Source organism: Sciurus vulgaris (genome assembly GCF_902686455.1).
Source record: "Sciurus vulgaris genome assembly, contig: HiC_scaffold_178_arrow_ctg1, whole genome shotgun sequence".
Taxonomy (NCBI): Eukaryota; Metazoa; Chordata; class Mammalia; order Rodentia; family Sciuridae; genus Sciurus; species Sciurus vulgaris.
Window position 1 is genome coordinate 125,390 of NW_027632875.1, and position 24,562 is coordinate 149,951.

The 24,562-nt window shown below is 33.9% G+C and overlaps 1 long non-coding RNA gene and 1 pseudogene across 2 annotated transcripts; both read right to left on the minus strand.

Annotated features, from left to right (window-relative positions):
* Window positions 1-2,752: 2,752 nt before the first annotated feature.
* On the minus strand, window positions 2,753-23,861 carry LOC306652334. Its single transcript, XR_013761357.1, has 3 exons — window positions 23,774-23,861; window positions 19,048-19,162; window positions 2,753-2,827 (listed from the first exon to the last, which is right to left on the minus strand). It is a non-coding gene; the product is annotated as an uncharacterized lncRNA (long non-coding RNA).
* LOC306652344 (Parkinson disease protein 7 homolog) lies at window positions 7,561-8,120 on the minus strand (annotated as a pseudogene). The gene has a single exon. The product of its transcript is annotated as a Parkinson disease protein 7 homolog (transcript).
* Window positions 23,862-24,562: the final 701 nt, after the last annotated feature.

Sequence of the window (24,562 nt, forward strand, 5' to 3'; positions counted from 1 at the left end):
ATCCCTCTCTCTTTTCCTTCCCGTCCTCCCTCTCCTTTCCCTTATTCCATTTTCTACTCTACTAGACTTTCTTTCACTAATCTATTTATTTATATTTGGTTCATCTTATCTATGTTTAAAGTGAAATTTCCCATAGGTTATTTATACACATAACTTGATTTTTAAAGAATTCATTCTGCTTTGCCTCCCTTCCCCATCCTTTACTTTCAATCTCCTTCTTCAACATTATTGATCTTCTCCTTATGTTTATGTTATCCAATATCCTTCCCCTCCCCTTTTCCTTTATTTTAGTGTAACTTCTAAATATGAGAGAAAACATTCAACCTTTTAGTTTCTGAGTTTGGCTCATCTCACATAGCATGATACTCTCCATTTCTATCCAGACACCCACAAATGCCATAATTTCATTATTTTTATGGCTCAGTAGAATGTCATTGTATATACATGCCAGAGTTTCTTAATCCATTCATCTATTGATGGGCATCTGGGTTGATTCCATAATTCAGCTATTTTGAATTTCCTGCAATAAATTTGTGGTGTCTATAGTGCTATAGCTATAGTATTCTGATTTTAGGTCTTTGGGGAAAATACAAAGAAGTGGGATTGCTGGATCATATGATGGATTCATCCCTAGATTTTTGTGGAATACTGCTTTCAAGAGTGGTTGCACTAGGCTACAGTCCCACCAAAAATATACAAGTGTAAGTTTCTCCCAACAATGCCATCAGCATTTATTATTGTTTGTATTCTTCATCATAGCCATTATGACTAGAATGAGATGAAATCTTAGAATGGTTTTGATTTGTATAAAATGCTAATTTTTAAAAGTCAGAATTGGTTGAGGGAGTTAAGTGGATCACAAAGTAGTTAAAATGCAAATTACTATGAATGTCATTTACTCAGGAGGCCTGAAAAAATAATAGAAGTGGGGATTTAAACAATATCCAAAAATTTCTAATTAGGAATTCTTTACAGAACTTTGGCCACTGAAGTATACCAAAGGGTATAGGAAGGCTCTTGGTGACCTGGACCTAACTATAGGTATGTACTAGTTAGAAATGTTGGAAACACAGACGGTAGTATTCACTGATTCTTAAAGAAATTACAAATGAGAAGCCTAATTGAGCCAAAACCATGAGGAATTGAAGCCTCCCTCCTAGACGTGTGAAAAAGAGGATATTTTTGGTATAAAGATAAGACCTTGATCTAAATTCACAATATTGTACAAAATTATATTTCTATAATGGTAACACAAGCTTATCATCTTTGACAATCATAACTTAACTTGGACTTTCAAGTTTTCTGACAAAGTCACCTACTTATAAAGCAAACTTGCTTAATTTTGGTTGTTTACAGTTGACACTGCACTGATGACGTGATTATATTTGAGCATACTACAGGTTACTGATAGAATACAGTTGGGCATTAAGTGCTTGTTATTTCTATTAGCCAAAGGGTGAGATCAACTTTGAGCTTTATGAAAGTATTTCAAAACTATCTGAAATAGAATAGTTTCATTTGCATGTTTTAATAATAAGGGGAAATCCTTAAAACCACAAATCATATCAAATAAAACATGAACTTCCAAACAATATTGATAAGTAACAATTCACTGAAAAAATGTATTTAGTGATTCTGATTTTTTATGCCTTTTCTCTCATCAATGGGTCCCTCCTGGAAGTGGTAATCTACTTCTATGTGACCCTTAGTTTATAGTATTCAACTTCTGGCCTGCTTTTCCTAAAATAAAACAGCAAAAATAAGAAGTTACATTTTTAAAGTTCATTATTTTATACCTCTATTTATTGAAAAAGAAAAACAAAATTATATGAACTATGAGTAAAAGTCTTATTAATCAACTAATGAATTTCAATATTGCATCCTATATTTGCAAATAAACATAGTAATAATAGTGGTCAAGAACCTGGACTCTGACCATTCTACACAGTCTATAGACAAATCCTATATCTTCCATTTACCAGCTCTGTGACCTTGAACAAAACTTAACTTTTCTGTTCTTGGCTTACCTAACAGTAAAATAAATGGGACTAATAATAGTACCTACCTCACAGAGTTGTTCTGAGTTAAACAAATTAACATAGCTGCAAGGCCAATATAGCTAAAGCGCTTAGAGAGAATCCAGAATATAGTAAAATGTGTACATGTTTGCTATTGTTATTTACATATGTAAGTGGAGCCCAGAAAGGTTTTGTGCATATTTAATTTTAGCTGAATTTTTCTTTTAAAATCTTTTCTATTCATGCCTTTAAAATCTCACATGTATATAGACTTTGCTTTTCCAGAAATTCTGCAACTTTTGCCTGGTTAATAAATATTTCCAATGGCAAAAACACATGGATTAAAGTTATTTTACTCTCTTTCCTATTTCAAGAAACACAACTGGGACTGGAATTGTTGCTCAGTGTTAAACCACTTGCCTAGTATGTGTGAGGCACTGGGTTTGATTTTCAGCACTGCATATAACTAAAAATAAAGTTCCATTGACAATTTAAAAAATATTTTAAAAAGAATCACATTTGAGTTAATAACTTTTAGGGCAATCTGGAATTCAGAACATTTGTCAAATAAAAAAATAGAATTATAAATTCCTGTTAGACTATGGTTGTTAAAATTTTTCAGTTGGTTTTTGTCTCCATTTATCTTCAGCTTACCCTGTACTTCAAAATTAGGGGAAAAGGGCAGTAAATGGCCCCCAAAGCAACAGAAGTTGATATAACTGAACACCCATTTACCTTTTCACTTCCATAGTAATAGAACAGTTTTTTGGAGTGCATAAAACCATTTCTGCCATTCATATCCCAAGAACCTGTGAAATGCAATAAAAGGAGAGAAAGAACATTTTAGATAACACACATTTACATACAAATGTATGGCCATGTCATTCCTGAAAAGAAAAAATATATTAGTTAATATAACTTCTATGGTTCCTTTTAGCTCTAACATTCTATGACTAATTAATATGTATCTTCTATTCCAAGATACAAAAAAGAACAAAAAACAACAAAAATCCCAATAATGTTAAAAGGAATAAGATGAAGCAGAGATGGTGCTGCCACTCTTTCATGATAAGCTCCCTGTCAACCAACCTTCCCTGACAGAGACAGTTGCAGCTAGGCGTCTGATGTGTAGTCTTGAGGTAATTGATTCATCTGGGTTTTGGTCTCTCATCTGTTATAAAAAAGGATGGTGGGGGAAGCTGACCTTGGGTATTTCTATTAAATCTTTCAGATTGAAAATGCAGCTTAAGAAAGTTCAGAAAAGGAAATGGAATAAAACAGAAGGACTCAAAGGGACTAGTCAAGAGATAAGCAGAACATTAATGAGGAGACTTTCTACCCTTCATTTCCCATACCAAAATACCACCTTCATATTTCATTTCTATTGAACTTTGGTGCTGAGAGAATGTGATCAACTCTCAATTATCATGGCTGATGGGGAGGAACACTGAAACTAATAAAAACTCTGACATACAAGATGCCAGGTTTGACTTGAACCAGTCCTGGTATGTGCCAGGTCAGGTGCAGGACAGCCTGTTGCTTGGCTGGGTGGGATAACAGTGAGAAATCCCATCCTTAAGAACAGTCATGGCCCACAGCTTTACTAGATGTGTTAAACAACTCCTGAATAATTCATAAACGGCCCAGGCTGACAACTAAAAACCTGACCTAATGTTTTGTTATTTAAAATTATTTAAAGCTAAAAGTTACATTATTTTATGGTTTGGATAATGTCATCCAGATTGTCTTATAGTTCTAAACTTTCTATTAAAGAGCATATAGGCTACACATGCATACTGCATGTATACTGCAGTATGGTCTCTCTATGTTTTACCTAAGGAGAAAACCATTTTCAGATTTTTCATTGCAATTTTACAGTTTACCTTTTCTGCATTTTTCAACATAGCCAAGCTTCAGGATGAAAGGAAGGTCCAGTGCTGTGACTGGAGGAAACTGTTTCCTGTGGTAGTGGAGAGGGGAAAAATGAGGTATGTTATGGTTCGGATGTGAGATGTCCCATAAAATCTCACATGTGAGGCAATGCAAGAAGTTTTGGAGGAGAAATGATTGGGCTATAGCCTTAATCTAATTAGTGAATTAATCTCTGATGGGATTAATTGAGTGGTAACTGGAGGCAGGTGGGTGTGACTGGAGAAAATGGTTAATTGAGGGCATATCATGGGATGGAGGATATATGTTTTGTGTCTGGGGAATAGCATCTTTCTGCTGCCTGATGGTGTGAGCTGCTTCCCTCCACCACACACTTCCACCATGATGTTCTGCTTCACCTCACCTCAAATGGAGTCAACCTTCTATGGATAAAAGATGAGCACTCAAATAAGCTTCTCTTCCTCTACAATTGTTCTGGTCATGTCTTTTAATCACAACTATGGAAAAAACTTATTAAAACATGGTGGATAATCCATTTTAGAAAACACAAGTGCCAGATCTCATTAGATTCAGTGTACTTTTAATTACTAATATTTTTTTAACATCCCATTAGTCCCTCTTTTCCTATAAATCTTAAGAGCAAAAAAAAATGTTCTACCTTCCTACATATTAACATATTATGGTCCCAAATACTGAAATGCTCTGCAATTAAATCATCTTGAATTGGTGATACTTTTCAATTTATGTTTCTATAAGGGCAGAACTTAGAATCTATTAATGAGTAAATGCAATGAATCCCTGAAAGGAAGATCAGGAATTTTTTAAAAATCACATAATTCTTTACATTACTAATGAATTAACTCTGCAAAAATTTCAATGAATTGACTGTTACTTACATATCCTTTTTCCTACCAAGTAAAACATAAAATTACTTTTTCCAAAATCAAATACTAAACTTTATATTTCTGAGTCCAGATCAAATATTCTATCTCCCTCATTGTTTTTGTAGAAAAATCTTACAGACATTCAAGTAAGTGAGTATGCTTTAGGATTTTCTAGAGAAAAGAATCTAAAAACTGGATTGATCAGAGAACAATCAAATGCAAATATGAAATCCCTATAAAAATTTAAGATTAAACCTAAAGTTAAGTGAAATTATAAATTTCTTTATTCATGGTGATCAGTGGTAGGTAACTCAATAATTTCATAAGGGTGCAACATTTTATAAACTTCATTAGAAATATAATAGTTATCCCTAGCATTTTACTACAACTCTAACAACTGAAAACCACCAAGCTAATGAAAGATTCTATGGAATACATCCAATGGAACTAGTTTTAATACAGCAACTGATAGAAAATGTGTTTTGCAGAAATTTATTATATACAAGTTCATCACAGAATTTTATCAGTTTTTTTTTTAATTGTGGGCATTTTAGTACTATAGGCACAAAGCCATAAACTTTTTTCCTGATGAAATAAACCTTAAAGTTAAAGCACTAATTTCAGTTCCCCATTGGATTAATTTCAATCAGTATTGTGATAATGGTGATAGTGGTTCTGATTTAATTCACTGAGAGTTAAAAGCTGTTTACATGCAGAATAAACAATTTCTAAGTCTTAAAAAAATTATTTTGAAGAAATTGGTACTTTTAGCATAGCTTTCAAGTTTTAAAAAAATTACTCATAGAAAAATGTAGGAGGACAGGGAAAAGAGAAGAAAGAGGGGGATATTAGATTTTGTTAGGGTTAATATAAACATAACTTGAGTGTATTATTTAAGAAAACTGTTGGTTAAATCTCTATCTGATAAACCATGTTTGATGTCATAAGCAATACTTATTTTGATTCTAAATTTATATTTCTAATACAAAATATATTTTTCATTCCTTGGGAGAAGGAAAGCAAAAAAGTTAAAAAGACATTTTCAACTGAAATTTTATTTTTTAAATAATTATTGGCATTTTCCAATATTTAGAATATGCTTAATAGATATGTGAAATTTTCAAAAACTACATCAATAATAATCCCCTTAAATACTTTATATTTTTAAGTCCTCAGAAGAACCATTTGATTTGTATAACACCATAAACATAAATACTTACTACTTTTCAATGGCTATAAGAAATTAGAAATTTGCTACAAGATATGTTTTACTTTTTTGCTACAAGATTGTTTAAAAATGAATTCTCACATCACTTAAACTCATCTCACTATACCTACAATGAAAAACAATATTTTACCATCTAAGAAGAATCAGATTGATCCAAATAATTAAAATTCTATAAATATACATGAATAATAATAATACATCATAAAATAGAAGTTAAGGGTAGCACAATTCTATCTAGCAGGTAACATGAAGAACTGATAAACATTTTCCATGCACAATTACGTTAGCTCACTGTGAAAACACATCCAATTATGCAACATGCCAGTGAATTCACAATTATACTATTAGACTTTTACACTATCAAAATTCAAACCCTTGCCCTAAAAATAAATTTTGAATCAGGTCATAGTCCTTTAGCATACTGTAGACATTCAATACATGCTAGCTTTTATTCGTTATTATAATTAACCACTATGATGTTACTTCAAATGAAACAAGTAATTGAATGGATGCTAATGTAAGACTATGCTGTTTAGGGAGTGTTCATTAGAAAGACAATAAAAAATAATGATTTATGAATATTCAACTTGAGCATGGCAGTTATTATCAAAGCAATTAAAATATTTCTTTGGTGAGTTAAAAGCAATTAATGAATAAATTATATTTTAACTTAAAGAGAAAAAAATAACCCAAAATCTAGACTGATCTATTTATACTACCGAGAATTACTACATGAGCTTGGTTAAGGTGCCAAAAGTTGTCAGTACCTAACAATATGAGGAAAGCACAATTTTCTTTATATAAAAGGAACTTGCATTTCTTATATGATAGTTCCACTTTTCTAGAGCAGCTTGAAAAAATCAGACATTCAAACTGATACCCATCCTTAGTTGCTTGCGCAACTGAGGAAGAAAGAAGTCTCCTTCCTACATGCAACTTTTACTAGACATGAAACCTTGGGAGAATGAGACAGTTGTAACAAAACTAGAGGGGCACATCAGAAGCATTCAATCAGAAGTCCCAATCTAGACTCCTCTAAACTAGTTCTGGTAGGATATGGAATTTAAAAACTCCAAATCCAGAGTATAATTGACAATGATAAAGTTGGAACACACTTGCTGTAGGAGATCACTCCTTTTGAGAAGTATGTGTTCAAAAAGATCTAAAATCCATCCTGTATCACTGCAATTTAAAAAAATGAAATATGAGAAGGAATCAGTAGAAATTTTAATTGTTTACTTCTTGAATTAACTTTTTATTCAGTTTCCTTTCTACCTGCTTAGTTCTTCATATGGGATTGAATATGTATGTTTTACAAGATATGTGATTCAGGAACATTTTCAAAATAGACATCTATTCTTCATCATCCTTTTTTTTTCCAGTGTTGCAAATGCCTTGTTTATTCTGCAAACAAGGTTCAGAAATGTTACAGACACAAATGCAGAGGCTGGGAACATGGGGTGGTCACGTCACACAGCAGGCTGCCTCTGCTGTGCCAAACAACCACCTGGGAACTGCATGGTCTCCTCTGAAGGGCCAGGCATCAATCCTTAAGAACCAGGGGCACCTTCACCTTGTCGGCCACCTCCTTGCCACTGAGTGCCTCCATGATGGCGAGGGCGAACTCAAAGTTGGTCCTGGGCCCATGGCTGGTGAGGATCAGGCCGTCCTGCTCCACACAGCTCTCAGAGTAGCTGTGGTGACTCTAGCTTATCATTTGTCTTTTGCAAGTGGGTGTGTTGTAACTTTGCTTCCAAAACCTATTTCATGAGCCAAAAGAGCTGTAGAACCTGCACAAATGGCAGCTATGAGGCCCTTCCTATTCTCCTGCTCCTTCAGGATCTCCTTCACAGCAGCAGACTCGGATAAGTACTGTGCACCCAGATTACCTCCTGGTAGAACCACCACATCGTGTGGTCCCTGCTTTCAAGCATCTTCAAGACTGGCATCAGGACAAATGACAACATCAGGGCTACATTGTACTTGGTCTTTTCCAGACAGACCTGCAATGGTGACCTTAATCCCAGCTGGTCTCATGACATCTACAGGAATGACTTCTGCTCTTTTGGATAGGACAACCAGGGCTCTTTTTGAAGCCATTTTGATATATGTTTTAAAGTCTGGGGGAACAAAGGCTCATCCTTTTTCATTTTAATTTTAGATAAGGAACTTTGATGACCAATTTATATGGTAGACTTCTAAATAATATAAAAAATATTTTTACTATTTTATCATTAATAAATTACAATATTATAGGCTTCATTGTAATAATATGTTCACATGTTTATGATTGTTCAATCTAGAATTTGTTCAAAACTTCTTCCAGATTTCTGAGCCTTACTTTTTCTCCTTACTACTTGGCATTCATATAGTCCTCAACATGAACCCTAAAGATTTCAAATAGTATAATTTTCCACCACTTTTATGGAAATAAAAATTCGTTTTCTTTTATATTGAAAAAAAGGTGGAGATATAACAAGTATTGTTTTTTGCTCATGAGTCTTCTTACTCAGTCAGGATCTTCTTGGTCTATTCTGTCAGATATTTTGAATCACTACATGACGTGACTGCATTTCTTCAGTTTCAAATAGTTAATGATAAGCTCCTCAACAATATACTTCTATTTCTATCTCTCTCTCACCAATTCACATGAGCAAACCATCTATATGTTTATGTAAACCTTTTTTAATTCTTCATCCTCACCTTATAGTTAGGATGCTGTATCCCAGAATTGACCACCCACTGAGGGGAGAGATAGTGCTTCCTTTCCTCTCTTTTAAACTCATGTAATGAACTTCATTAAAAGCTATAATTAGGCAGTATTCCATGAATATAATAAATAGACCACTTTTTCAAAATGTATCTATCCAATTAATGATTGTTTTATTTAAATTCTATCATATTAGGCTTTAATTTATCTAGAACACTATCTCATTTCAAGCTTGAATACTTTCTCCTACCCCTCCTGAAATAGCCTGGTTGTCCTGCTGCCTAATTTTTCTTAAGAACTCGTCATCACCCCAGCACCACAAAAAAAAAAAAAAAAAAAAAAAAAAAATTTAAGAAAGAGCAACGTCCATCAAAATTGAAGTACATTTTCAGGTGTCACTTTATAATGCCAATACAGTCCTGATGCATCATAACTTTGTTTAAGGTAATAAAAATATCTCTCTTCTAGTGTACATCCAGATGATGCTAGTATCTTTATGACATTTTTGTAGATGGGCATACTGGATACTGGGTTTTAGGAAAACAGTCTATAAATGTGCCTCAGTCCTCAGAGGTATGAGTGACTCAGAAATTATCATTAGTTCACTACTTCACAATTGCACACATAAACTTAGGTGTCGTTTCCCAGATTCTAGAGAACAGGCAGAAGATACAACAATGCAAAGTTTCTAAGCCTCTTTATCTTATTATTCTAAAAGACATTTAAGTAAAAATAAGTCACTATCATATCTGCAAAATAAAAAGCAAAACAAGACTACACATGAACAAAGGAAATAAACCTAAATTTAACTTGAAAATAAATATTTAAAAATACTTTAGTAATATAGCAGATATCCAATTTAGTTTTACATTGATACTGACTTGAACCCATGCTATAGCTTAAAGACATCTGTAATCAATTCCTAGTTCTATAAATCTGTGACCTTAAATAAGTCGCTTGCACTATCTAAGATCCATTCCCTTTTCCAAAACATGAAAACATATGTTCGTTCATCTTGAAGATTCTACCAATTCTAGAATGCCATAAACTATACACATACTAATGATTTTCTTGGCTTTAAAAAATGGCCAAGATCTAAAATAGATTTAACTTTCAAATATATCAATTTTGGAAATGGTTCACATTTTTAGAGCAATTGGTCACTTTTTTAAATCTTGCATAAGGAAATTTTACATCATTTCCAAAGTTTTATTTCTAGCTACAATGTTAGCCTATTGATGTCTGTGAAAGGAAATAAGTATATAAATTAAATATTTTGTCATAGTCTAATAATTATTGTTTCCACATGGGAAACTGGAATTTCAAATCCTTTTATCAGTTTTTTAGTGGAAAAAAGAAAATTATTTTATATTCAGTAGTGATATATTCAATATATATAGAAAACAATTAATTTTAAGGAAATAATATCTCTGAAAGGTGATGAATTTTGTTACTTAAGCACAGTCTTTTCCCAGAGCCTTTTTTCTCATCACTATTTCTTCAGAAGGGATTAACCAAATAAGACACTAAGGTTATAAAAATATTACCTTTAAAAACAAAGACAGGGGAGGGAGATCCAAGATGGCAGACTAGAGGGAGACTGTGATTTGTTGCTCTATAACTCCTGTTTCAAGCAGAGGATACCTGTTTCTTGGAAGGCAGTTTTTGCTGCTTATCGATCTCCTGCTGTTTACCCCATTTGTCTGCTGTGATCACCTGCAGTCTGCCAGCACATTGACTTGTTTTTTGAGCGCAGATTGCTCACCATCAGGCACCTATCATCTGCCATTTGCCTGCCTCTCGCCTGTCCATCGCCTGTCTTACAACTATATCCATCACCCAATGCACAAGGTTCACCTCCCGATCATCTGACAACAGTCAGCAAACTGATCACTGACCGCCAGTGGAGCACCAGCTGCCTTCTGTTGCCTGGAAGTTCATTGTTACAGTACCTGCAAGTTTCATTACACATTGCTGCCTCCATTTTGAGACAACAGCCAAGCCTCATACGACCCTTGGCCGGTCTGACTGAGCCCCGTCTCCAGGATAACTCAGCCCGAACGATCGCTCCCTGTCTCTGGGACCCTCACATCAACTGTCTGCTCCCTGCCGACAGGACCCCAGGACCAACTGACTGTGCCCTATCACTGGGACCCCAGACTGACTGACTGCAACCGGCCTCCTGGATCCCACAACCACACCAAAGACACCCAAACTCCAGGACCCCTGCCTGACCAACTGCATCCCACTGCCAGGACTTCCAGCTGACCATATCCAAATCCTGAGCTTCAGCTCCCCATTTGCCAACACATTTGCAAGCCAGAGGAGACATCTTGGATAATCCTAGAAGCCATAGGTCCGATTTTTAGGTGGCACAAATCCCATCCTGAGATGCCTGTGGGAGACTTGAAACACATTGTCCGGTACTTCTCATGCATCAGGTTACTGAACTCTGGGAGGTTTCATTACTATATGAATGTTACACTGTAGATTTTATTTTTTCTCCTTATTGAAAAAATTTGTTTTTATTTTTTTACTTTTCTTGCTCTCTTTTCCTTTTGTTTACCTGTTCCATCAGAGTCTCTATCTCCCTTTTTTGCGTGCTTACATCCAATTTCTTTTGATTACACTCTCACCCTTTCTATTTTCTAGAACTTTTGTATATTCTTTTCTTATCCCATTAACAGCCACATTCTACATCCCTCTGCATCCTCTTTGTACTCCATTTGAAACTGCAGACCTTATTGCAAATCTGTTTGTTTTACTGAAGATAATATTTGAACTCATTCTGTTTATTATGACAATATTGATATTGTCCTCATAGGGGTTATTTGGCCTAGGAATGCATAGTGTCTGAATTGGGCACTGCTAATATTGATCCTCCCCATAAAGAAAGCGTTCTGGAAACCTATATGACCACTATAAGCCTATAGGGGAAATCTGCAATACCCCCTATCTACACTGCTGGAGGGGAAGATACATGAACAACATGAAAAAACAAGGGAAGAAAATGATCCAAACAAATTTAGATTCTATAGTAATAGAATCTAATGACAGTATGTTAGAAGAAATGTCAGAAAAGGACTTCAGATTATACATGATTAAGATGACTCGCGAAGTAAAGGATGAGATAAGAGAGCAAATGCAGGCAATGAATTATAATACCAATAAGCTGAAAGAGCACTTGCAGGAAGCAAAAGATCATTTCAACAAAGAGATAGAGATTCTCAAAAAAAAAAAAATGAAAATCCTTGAAATGAAGGAAACAATAACCAAATAAAAAACTCAATGGAAAGCATCACCAACACACTAGACCACTTGGAAGACAGAACCTCAGACAATGAAGACAAAATAGTTACTCTTGAAAATAAAGTTGCCCAAACAGAGAAGATGGTAAGAAATCATAAACGGAATCTCCAAGAACTATGGGACATCATGAAAAGACCAAATTTATGAATTATTGGGATTAAAGAAGGCACAGAGATACAAACCAAAGGAAAGAACAACCTATTCAATGAAATAATATTAAAAATTTCCCAAGCCTGAAGAATGAAATGGAACATCAAATACTAGAGGCATACAGAACACCAAATGCACAACATCACAACAGATCCACACAAAGGCACATTATAATGAAAATGCCTAACATTCAAAATAGACGTATGATTTTGAAGGCCGCAAGAGAAAAGCATCAGATTACATATAGGGGGAGACCAATACGGATAGCAGCTGACTTATCAACCTAGACTCTAAAAGCTAGAAGGGCCTGGACCAACATATTTCAAGCTCTGAAAAGACATGGTTGCCAACCAAGAATCCAATACCCAGCAAAACTTAACTTCAGATTTGAAGATGAAATAAAATCCTTCCATGATAAACAAAAGTTAAAAGAATTTACAAATAGAAAGCCTGAGCTACAGAATGTTCTCAACAAAATATTCCATGAGGAGGAAATGAAAAATAACAATGGAGGTCAGCAAACGGAGGAACTACCTTAGAGAAAAACCACTCAAAGGAGAAACCAAGCCAACTTAAAAACCAAAAATAAGCCAAATGACTGGGAAAACAAATCACATCTCAATAATAACCCTGACCATTAATGGCGTAAACTCATCAATCAAAAGACATAGACTGGCAGAATGGATTAAAAAGAAAGACCCAACAATATGCTACCTGCAAAAGACTCACCTCATCCACATACTAAAGGTGAAGGATGGGAAAAAACCTACCATGCACGTGGACTCAATAAAGCAGGGGTTTCCATCCTTATATCAGATAAAGTGGACTCCAAGCCAAAGTTAGTCAGAAGGGATAAAGAAGGACATTTCATACTGCTTAAGGAACCATAAATCAGGAAGACATAACGATAGTAAATAGCTATGCGGCAAACAATGGTGCATCCCTGTACATCAAACAAATCCTTCTCAATTTCAAGAATCACATAGACCACAACACAATAATTCTCTGTGACTTTAATGCACCGCTGTCACCACTAGATAGATCTTTCAAACAAAAACCAACCAAAGAAACCAAAGAACTCAATAACACAATCAATAACCTAGACTTAATAGACATATATAGAATATTCCATCCATCAACAAGCAGATTCACTTTCTTCTCAGCAGCATATGGAACCTTCTTGAAAATAGACCATATGTTATGCAACAAAGTAGCCCTTAGGAAATGCAAAATAATAGAGATACTGCCTTGTGTTCTATCAGATCATAATGAACTGAGAATAGAAATCAATGACAAAATAAAAAAACTGAAATTACTCCAACACCTGGAGACTAAATAATATGCTATTGAATGAAACATTGACAAGAAAAAACATCAGGGAGGAGATTAAAAAATTCTTAGAGGTCAATTAGAACAACGATACAACATATCAAAATTTCTGGGCCACTATGAAAACGATACTGAGAGGAAAATTCATTGCATGGAGCACATTCCAGAAAAGAATGAAAAGTCAACAACTAAATTACCTACCATTGCAGCTCAAAGCCCTAGAAAAAGAAGAACAGAATAATGGCAAAAGTATTAGAAGACAGTAAATAATAAAAATCAGACCTGAAAAAAATGAAATTGAAACAAAAGAAACTATTCAAAAAACTGACAAAACAAAAAGTTGGTTCTTTGAGAAAGTAAACAAAATAGACAAACAGACACACTAACAGAGAAGGAGAGAGAAAATTCAAATTAATAAATTCATCATGAAAAAGGAAATATCATGACAGACAACATTGAGATACAGAACATAATGAGAAGCTACTTTGAAAATCTATATTCCAACAAAATAGAAACTACTGAAGACATGGACAAATTTCTAGAGACATATGATCCTCCCAAAGTCAACCAGGAGAACATACACAATTTAAACAGATCAATATCAAGCAATGAAACTGAAGAAGCCATTAAAAATCCACCATCCAAGAAAAGCCCAGGACCAGACGGTTTCCTAGCCGAATTCTACAAGACCTTCAAAGAAGAACTCATTCCAATACTTCTAAAAGTATTCCAGGAAATGAAAAGGAGGTTACCCAACAAACTCATTCTATGAAGCTAATATCACCCTCATAACCAAACCAGGCAAAGACACATCAAGGAAAGAAAATTTTAGACCAATATCCATGATGAATATAGATGAAAAGATCCTTAACAAAATATTGGCAAACCGTATCCAAAAACATATTAAGAAAATTGTGCACCATGATCAAGTGGGGTTCATCCCTGGAATGCAAGGATGGTTTAACATCTGTAAATCAATAAACATAATCCATCATGTCAATAGATTTAAGGATAAGAATCATATGGTTATTTCAATTGATGCAGAAAAAGCATTCGACAAAATACAACACCCCTTCATGCTGAAAACACTAGAAAAAATAGGGATAGTAGGAACATACCTGAACATTGTAAAGGCTATTTATGCTAAGCCCATGGCCAACATCATTCTTAACGGAGAAAAACTGAAACCATTCCCTTTAAAAATGGGAACAAGTCACAGATGTCCTCTTTCACCACTTCTATTCAACATTTTCCTCAAAACTCTAGCCAGAGCAATTAGGCAGAACAAAGAAATTAAAGGGATACGAAAAGGAAAAGAGGAACTTAAGCTGTCACTATTTGCTGATGACAAGATTCTATGTTTAAAGAATCAAAAAACCTCCTCCAGAAAACTTCTAGACCTCTTGAATGAATTCAGTAAAATAGCAGGTTATAAAATCCACACGCATAAATCTACAGCATTTTTATATGCAAGCGACGAAATATCTGAAAGGGAAAAGAATAAACACCTGCATTTGCAATAGCCTCAAAAAAATAAAATACTTGGGAATCAATCTAACCAAATAGGTAAAATATCTCTACAATGAAAACTACAAAACATTGAAGAAAGAAATTGAGGAAGACCTTAGAAGATGGAAAGATCTCCCATGTTCTTTGACAGGCAGAATTAATATTGTCAAAATGGCCATACTACCTAAAGTGCTATACAGATTCAATGCAATTCCAATTAAAATCCCAATGACATAGCTTACAGAAATAGAGCAAGCAATTGTGAAATGCATCTGGAAGAATGAGAAACCCAGAATAGCTAAAGCAATCCTTAGCAGGAAGAATGAAACAGGGGTATCACAATACCAGATCTTCAACTATACTACAAAGCAATAGTAACAATAACGGCATGGTATTGGCACCAACATAGACAGGTAGATGAAAGGTACAGAATAGAGGACACAGACACAAACCCAAATAAATACAATTTTCTCATACTAGACAAAGGTGCCAAAAATATGCAATGGAGAAAAGATAGCCTCTTCAACAAATGGTGCTGGGAAAACTGGAAATCCATATGCAACAGAATGAAACTGAACCCCTCTCTCTCACCCTGCACAAAACTCAACTCACAGTGGATCAAGGACCTTGAATTCAGACCAGAGACCCTGCATCTTATAGAAGAAAAAGTAGGTCCAAATCTTCACCTTGTTGGCTTAGGATCAGACTTCCTTCACAGGACTCCCATAGCACAAGAAATAAAAGCAAGAATCAATAACTGGGATAGATTCAAACTACATAGCTTTCTCTCAGCAAAGGAAACTATCAGCAATGCGAAGAGAGAGCCTACAGAGTGGGAGAATTTCTTTGCCGCTCATACTTCAGATAGAGCTCTAATTTCCAGAATATATAAATAACTCAAAAAAACTCTACACCAAGAATACAAATAACCCAATTAACAAGTGGGCTAAGGAAATGAACAGACACTTCACAGAAGAAGATCTACAAACAATCAACAAACATATGAAAAAATATTCACCATCTTTAGTAATAAGAGAAATGCAAATCAAAACTACACTGATTCCATCTCACCCTAATTAGAATGGAGATTATCAAGAATACAAGCAACAATTGGTGTTGGAGAGGATGTGGGGAAAAAGGTACACTCATACATTGCTGGTGGGACTGCAAATTAGTGCAGCCACTCTGGAAAGCAGTGTGGAGATTCCTTAGAAAACTTGGAATGGACCCATCATTTGACCCAGCTATCCCACTCCTTGGCCTATACCCAAAGGACTTAAAGTCAGCAAACTACAGAGATACAGCCACATCAATGTTCATAGCTGCTCAATTCACAAATAGCCAGACTGTGGAACCAACCTAGATGTCCTTCAATCGATGAATGGATAAAGAAGCTGTGGTATATATATACAATGGAATATTACTCAGCTGTAAAGAATGATAAAATTATGGCATTTGCAGGCAAACGGATGAAATTGGAGAATATCATGCTAAGTGAGATATGCCAATCTCAAAAATCCAAAGGGAGAATGGTCTCACTGATAAACAGATGATGACACATAATGGGGGGTTGGGAGGCGGGCAAGAATGGAGGAAGGAGGGACTGTATAGAGGGAAAAGTGTGATGGTAGTGGTGGGCGGAAGGAAAAAATAACAGAATGAAACAAACATCATTACCCTATGTAAATGTATGATTATGCAAATGGTATGCTGTTACTCCATGTACAAACAGAAACAACATGTATTGCATTTGTTTACAATAAAAATAATTTAAAAAATTAATTTAAAAAACAAAAAGCACAACAAAACAGAAGAAAAAAACAAAGACAGAATAATTTCAAACCATGCCTAGACACAAAGATGGTTAACTTCCAATTAGCAGAACCATAGAATTCTCAATAGGGGTAAGCTGTGGGGAGAAGTCTTTGAAGACTGATAAAGCATTTTATATAATGACAAAGGGAAATGGCAGATGTGGCAATCACAGGTTTACCATGTGTTAGTCTCCCTTTTTCATTAAGTGGCAAGTCACTTTGAAAGCTACCAAGCAAAAACTGAAAAGCCATTTAGGGTAATTCAACTCTGCCTGTATCCACTGTACTTCATGAAATAAAAATTTCAATAGTCTTATGAGAATTCCAATGTTTTCAGTGAGTCTACATGGGAACAATGAAGAAAACAATAGCTATTAATATTAATATCTATATGCATGTAGGAAATATTCATGAATATAATACAAAGATTAAGTGATTTTTCAGAGTTCAATCAAAAGTTTCTATTTTATATCAAATATGTATTGATTCAGTTATTTGTGACTGTACTAGTTTTCATGGAAATATGCCAAAACATATAAAATTAAAGTGACAAGATTCCAGAATATTTAGAAGAAATGTGAAATAAAGTATGTTTACCAATATCCACTGAAATACTGGTCAAAGAGTCACAGGCCAAAAGTATGTATGAATTATATTATCGATAGTGTTCAATTATATTTCCCCATCACTTAGAACTGCTACTTTCAGAGTATGTGTAAGTATATGACCAGAATCTGAACTATCATATTAGTACCTGAAGATAGCTATTTTAAAACAAGTCTTTTCTCATCAACTAAGATTAGAAAAAATAATCTTTGCAATTTCTGGGTCTGGGGTTGTAGCTCAGGGGTAGGGTTCTTGCCTTAGACATGTGAAGCAGTGGGTTCAATCCTCAGTACCACATAAAAATAAATAAATAAAGATATTTTGTCCATCTCCAATTAAAATTATTTTTTAAAAAGATTTGGGTTCTTTCATCTAATGATAAAATATTAGGTATCACATTTTATAATATATTGTTTGTTCCTTATAGAATTAAAATATATTATTGAATTTTAAAATGCCATATTTACTGATTTGTGGAATACTGTAAGAATCTCTTCATTATATACATGGATTACAATATATGAATATACTGAATCAATCATTCAAACAATATTCATTATGAGAAATTTCATGTTAGAGGCAAGACAATTATATATTTATTATGACAGGTATACTCTTATATTGATAAAAACTTCTTTATAATAATGGATCTTTAAATTGCACAGAAAGAATGAAAGCTAAATTTTATCTTCTACATAGAGGAATTTCTCAGTTACTTTGTACTTGTCTATATTTAATTTCTGCTCTGCCCAAAAAACTAAGTGAATTCAGAAAAATAATAACCTCTGAGAAACAAACACCTTAAAAAACACACACACAACCTTAAAGTGGAATACATGTTTCTCCTTAAATTACAATCATAATCCTAAATATATCAAAATTTTCACATGAACACTATTTAAAAACTCAAAATATACAATTATGAATTGGGACTTAAAATTTTTCTTTACCACAATTAAGATGTCCCAATTCTGAGATCATATCTTTTAACTGTGGTTAAAACCCCTGGTTTTCAATTCACATTGCACCTTAACCACCAGTACTGTGACTTAGCATGTTACTTCAATGCATTAAATTTTAGATTTGTACTTTTGAACATAGATAACAAGAGTTCATACACTGGAGGAGTACTGTGGAAATTTAGGACAGCACTGAAGATAATGCTTTAAAAGATGTTGGTTCTTATTATTTTTTAATTACTTTGCCACAAGTCCCTTGTTCTACACATAAGAAAATAATGAGATGAAAATATAAGTCTTCTGAATAATAACATGAAAGTTACATATCATTGAGCATAGAAATTTCCTTCCACTTACAGATATTTGGACCCCCAAAAATTTGATCCATGAAAAAACACAAGATGGTATTATGTGTGTGATTAGTATAAATGAAAAGAAACACTGTATTCACTTATTAAACAAATACTAGTGTACATTATTTGCCTGGCCCTTTTGTAAATATTAAATAAATATGGCAACTTGTAAAAATAAAATTCAATAATGAAAACTAATTGAAGGCATTTAAAAGAAAAGACAAATATTTTATGTATAAAATTTAAAGAACAGCAATTAACAATTTGTTCTACTCCTTTTTTCCTTACCTGTTATCTCTGTACCAAACATAACCTTTTCCACATCTCTACACCTAAGAATCCTTTTTTACAAGATTATCCATGGCATGACTGCAAACATCACTGGGGTTCAATGAGGGAGTATCTGCAACAAATAACATTTCTTGAGCCTTCACAACAAAATAAGCATGATATTACCATCTCAATTCATCCTCACACAACCCCAAGAGGTAGGTATTATTAGCTCTATGTTACCAATGGTTGATATGGAGATCACACTCAATGAGTAGAGATAGGACCACAAGTCTGCATTCCTACAAAGTCCATTTTTTGAAATGCTGCTGATGGAATAAATAAATGCCAACTATGGAAGCTACAAAAGACAAGACTATTGGATTACTCTTGTATGGCATTAATTACTATTATTTAAAACTAATGCCTTAACCAAAGAATGATGACATTTTAAAATGTCATGCATTTAAAATTCTAGAATATATTCCATCTTCTACAAGATTTGAGGTCAATTTTGCTTCCTAAAGCTGTCTTTAAAAAGACTTCTATTTTTATTTTTAAATGCATATATATATAGATACATAGATATATAGATATAAACATGGAACAAATTAATGCTGGGAAAACTGATATATATGGATGAAAAAGGAAACACTTTTGTATGTAGATTCCTTGACCAAATTATTTAGAAAAAAGAACTGACTATAATTTAGACTGAATTCTGTAGTTCCTTTTCACTCCACTGTGTTATTTTCACATTAGCCCAGAAGACAATTCATCCACTTTTGCAATTGTTTTATGTTTGTTTTAAGTTATAAATTTTCAAAATAATTTTAAGAGTATGAAAAATATTTATAATTTTCAACATTCTTTGAATTCATCTTTAATACATTTTTAATTTCTACCCCCCAAATTTTGAGTCATTGATAATGTAGAATTATGTCTGAAATATCTGAAATAGGAATATGCAGTTATAATTCCCTCTATACTGTATGGTACAATAAAGTTTACATTTTTGTTTAGCTTTATTTTGCACAAACAACTGTCATCCTGTGCCCATCTCCCAAAAAAGAATCTTATACTTAAGGGGTGGTTACAATTTGTTTTGTTTTGCTTTGTTACAATACTAAAGACTGAACCCAGGGGTACTTAGCCACTGAGCAACATCCCCAGCACATTTCACATCTTATTTAGTGACAGGGTCTCTTTAAGTTGCTTTAGACCTTGCTAAATTGCTGAGGATGGCTTTGAACTAAGGATTCTTCTGCATCAGCCTCCTGAGGCACTGGGATTACAGGCATCTGACACCTCATCCAGCTTTCAGTTTTATATTTTATTTAGAGATAGGGTCTCATTAAGTTGCCCAGGCTGACCTCAAACTTGGAATCCTCCTGCCTTAGCATCCTGTCACCAGGGTTATAGGTGTGCACCACCATACCTGGCATAAAGTAAGTATTTTTTTAAGTACGAACTAGTTTGAAAGTGATCAAACCTGAGCTTATTTTATGACCAATTTAATAAAAGGTAAACACATTTGAGTTAAAGTTTCCCACAGTATTGACAGTCCCATTCTGAATATTGATTATTAAACTGGACTTGATTATTAATGCAAATACATTCTCAATCATTTTCACTTTAATATTCATTATCTGCTTTTATTTAAGAACATTACTCCATGAATTATATTTGAATTAAAAATTACTGGTATTTTCCCTCATCTTTCATTTAAAGTAACTACCTTCTATGTAGCATTATAAGCACTTTCTTAACTATCAGGCCTGTGTGCTCTTTCTTGTCTCTCTTTCTCACTTGCTCTTTCTTTTCCTCCATCCACAATGTGTCTTTTTTCCACCTAGACCAAGAGGTCTTTATGTAATACTTTGTTGAATATTGGTATAAAATGTGCCCACTCTTATCCAGTATTAAAATTAATTCAAAAAATGCATTGCCTCATTTCCCCCCAAAAAAGTAATTCAAAGAATCAGAAACATTTGTTGAGGCAAACTAAAAGCAAATAGGTGATATTAGTGTGGGGAGAGACAGAGACACAGAAACAGAAATAGAAAGAACGATAAAGAGAATACCTACGTATAAAAGCGATAATGTTAGGGCAATCTGTGTGAAGGTTATTTGGGAATTATTTGTATGATTGTTGTAACATTTCTGTAATTGAATTATTTTAACTTTTATTTAATTATGGTAAAACTAGAGGATGGATGAAACACAAAAATATCTGGAAATATAATGTCACTTAACTTGCTAAGAATAGGCCAATAATTCAGTTATAAGCTTTACAATCCAATACATGAAGGAAGAAATTTTGTGTGCCATTGTCCACAAGATGAATACAGATCACTGCTCAATGAAGAACATGTAATTATTCCTGATTCCTGGTACTGAAATGAGAAATAAATTTCTCCCATGTGTTTTCAATGTCCTCAGTAACATTTTAAACATTTTTTAGATATTGATGGACTTTTTTTATTCATTTATTTACTTGCAGCACTGATAATCAAACCTAGTGCCTCACAAGTGCTAGGTAAGAGCTCTATCACTGAGCCACAACCCTAACCACTCAATAACTTTTTTATAGTATATAAAGTAAAAGTTTCATAGGGCTATTTTCAATAACATCATTCACACTGGGCCAACAGCCTAATGCCACAGCAAAGTTCACTTAAAGCAATCTACATAGTATAGAACTAGGCATCCCAAGTACATAGTTCCAAAACAGCTACGTTAAACTCAAGGCTAGCATTAGAATATCTGTAAGAATAGACAACTTGCACAACTTTTCAAAGTTTCCAACATACTGTTTGCCTTGGTCAAACTTTTGGTAAATATTATATCCCAAACAGAAGCTTGTTCACTTCAAGAAGCATACACAACTTATTTATGCTGCTGCTTATGAGCTTTTTCCTTTAACAAGCTGACAAACCAGGGGTAAGGTTAACATACTCTTACTTTGAATTTACAGTTAAATGTGTAATATTTAATAATTTTACAAGAACATATGTCTGGATGAAGATCATCTTATTAAAAAAAGCAAATTAGAAACTACCCTATAAAACTCTCAGAGCCAGGACAAGTCTTGTCTGTAAAATGTTGAAGCATTTTTCTTCATATAAACAAATCCACAGAAGGACATGCTACTGAGAATAACAAAATGCCCAAGTCTCCTCTTCAGTACCACTGGGTGAATGAAAAATATTAGAAATCACTGTTATCTACATAACTTGGTGAATTATGAAACAATGCACACTAAACATCAATATTAGAACAGTTAATGTGCAAACTTTTTTTATCTGAAAATTTAAGCATACCACAAGCTTAAGTCTCTTTCTGGTCCTCAGCTTCAAAGAGCAATGACTGTTAACCAGCCATATGTGACACTGTTCAGGGAGACAGACATGGACATTCACGTAGCCCCTACAATAGCAGACTACAATGTGTGAACAAGTATGTCTTTTTCACACTTGCAGCAAAATGATCCTAAGGCAGTGGTTCTGAAACCTGGGTGTGCATCAAAATCAACAGGAAGTACTTCTTTAAAATTTTAAGAAGTACCACTTTGAGGTAAATTATCTACACTGCTCAGAATTTTTTTTGTACCAGGGATTAAACAAGGAATCTCTTAACCACTGAGCCACTCCCAAGTCATCCATAGGTTTTTTTGAGACAGGGTTTCTAGAGTTGCTTAAGGCCTTGCTAAATTGCTGAGACTGACTTTGAACTTGCAGTCCTGCCTCAGCCTCTTAAGCCACTAGGATTACAGGGTTGTGCCACCACATCAGACTACTGCTCAGAATTTTTAAGAACTAACTTAATTGTTGTTTACAGGTCTCATAAAATATGCTCCAAGATAATATTCAATTCAGTGCTAAGTATAACTTAGCAATCAGCACAACACTGAAAACAGAAGAGAAATGCCAGACATGTAAATGATCACAATGGTGATGACTTTTACTTACAGATTACCTAAGTTTTGATTCATTAAAATACTTCTGTAAACATTTCATAAATCTTTCACAGTAGCCTCAATAGACTGTCATAATAAAAAAATAGTACTAAACAACCAGTTGCATAAATCCATTTGTTCATTTATTTTTTTTTGAGCACCCAGAATGTTCTGGTGTCTCTCATTTACACAATAAACATCCAGCAGCCACCTTATAAGAAGCCAGAAAAGCAAAATGACCTGACTATTAACCTACAGTTTGCTCATGAATATTTGAAACATATGGTTACCTCTAACAAATATGGAAAAAATTTAAAATCCAAAGGATGTGCATCCCACTTAGATTCCATGTGAATATAATAAAACTAATTTTAAATCAATCAATGGTAAGATATTATGAGATATTCCATCATGTGTTTTTCCAATAATTAGGCAGTAAAAATCATGTCTAAATAGACAAAGTTTTACATTATCATTGAAAAATTAAAATTACCTAAGTTAGGCTTTAACTATCATCCCAATATTAACATAATAGCAGCTATTTCTTAAACCAATTATGCTCAAGTCTTCTCATCTGTATAGTTAGCCTCATGCAATAATCATAGTTAAAATGTACTTTTAAAAATATAAAATCAAATCATATTAGAAAAAAGAAATACCTCTGACAAATTTCTCAGAGGATGCCGAATTATGGAAATTTAATACTTGATCCAATTACCTCTTACTAACCAAGAAAATGCAGTATAATTCTATATTCTATGGAAAAGAGTGTGGAAAAATCATTACCGTGTCAAGGGATGACTTTTTCAGGAGATGTTTACAGGACAAATATGCCTGGATGTCATACTAGATAATGCACTCCTGGCAAATCACTAAGAGAAAAATAAATATTTCAGCAAAAAAACAGGTAAAGAACATGAATCAAACAACTCGAAGGATTGATAAAGTCCAACATGAAGAAAAAAATGAATGTTTCTTCATTTCTTGTCTTTCCCCTAGGTCTCTCTGACTACCTTAGGTCATTCCTTCTATAAATTCAGAGGCACAACTGCTTTGTCCACAGCTATATCCCTAGATTAGCACCCAGGATACAATGAGTACTCTCAAAAACATTGTTGAATAAACCAAATGAGTGAACAAATAAACCACATTAAAAACTAAAGAAAACAATTTAGAACAGGTTTCTAGTTTTTAACCTATAAGACTGGAAAACACCAAAAAGATGAATAACATCGAACAATGTGGAGGGTGTGAAAAGATGGTACTTGTACTACTTTGGGGAGTGTAAGTATATACAGCTTATTGATGAGAATTTGACAGAATCCTGACAATTCTTTTAAGAATCTATCCTACAAATTAAAGCAGAGTTACATAATGCTATATGTGCTGGAATATTTACCAATTTACACTACTTGTGACAGCAATACATATATACACACACACACACACACACACACACACATACATACATACATATACATATAATGTGGGAATATATGTACTATGATGTAGAAAGATGTCCAGGATATTCAGGGGAAAATGCAAGCAGCAAAATATGTACAGTGTAATATAATG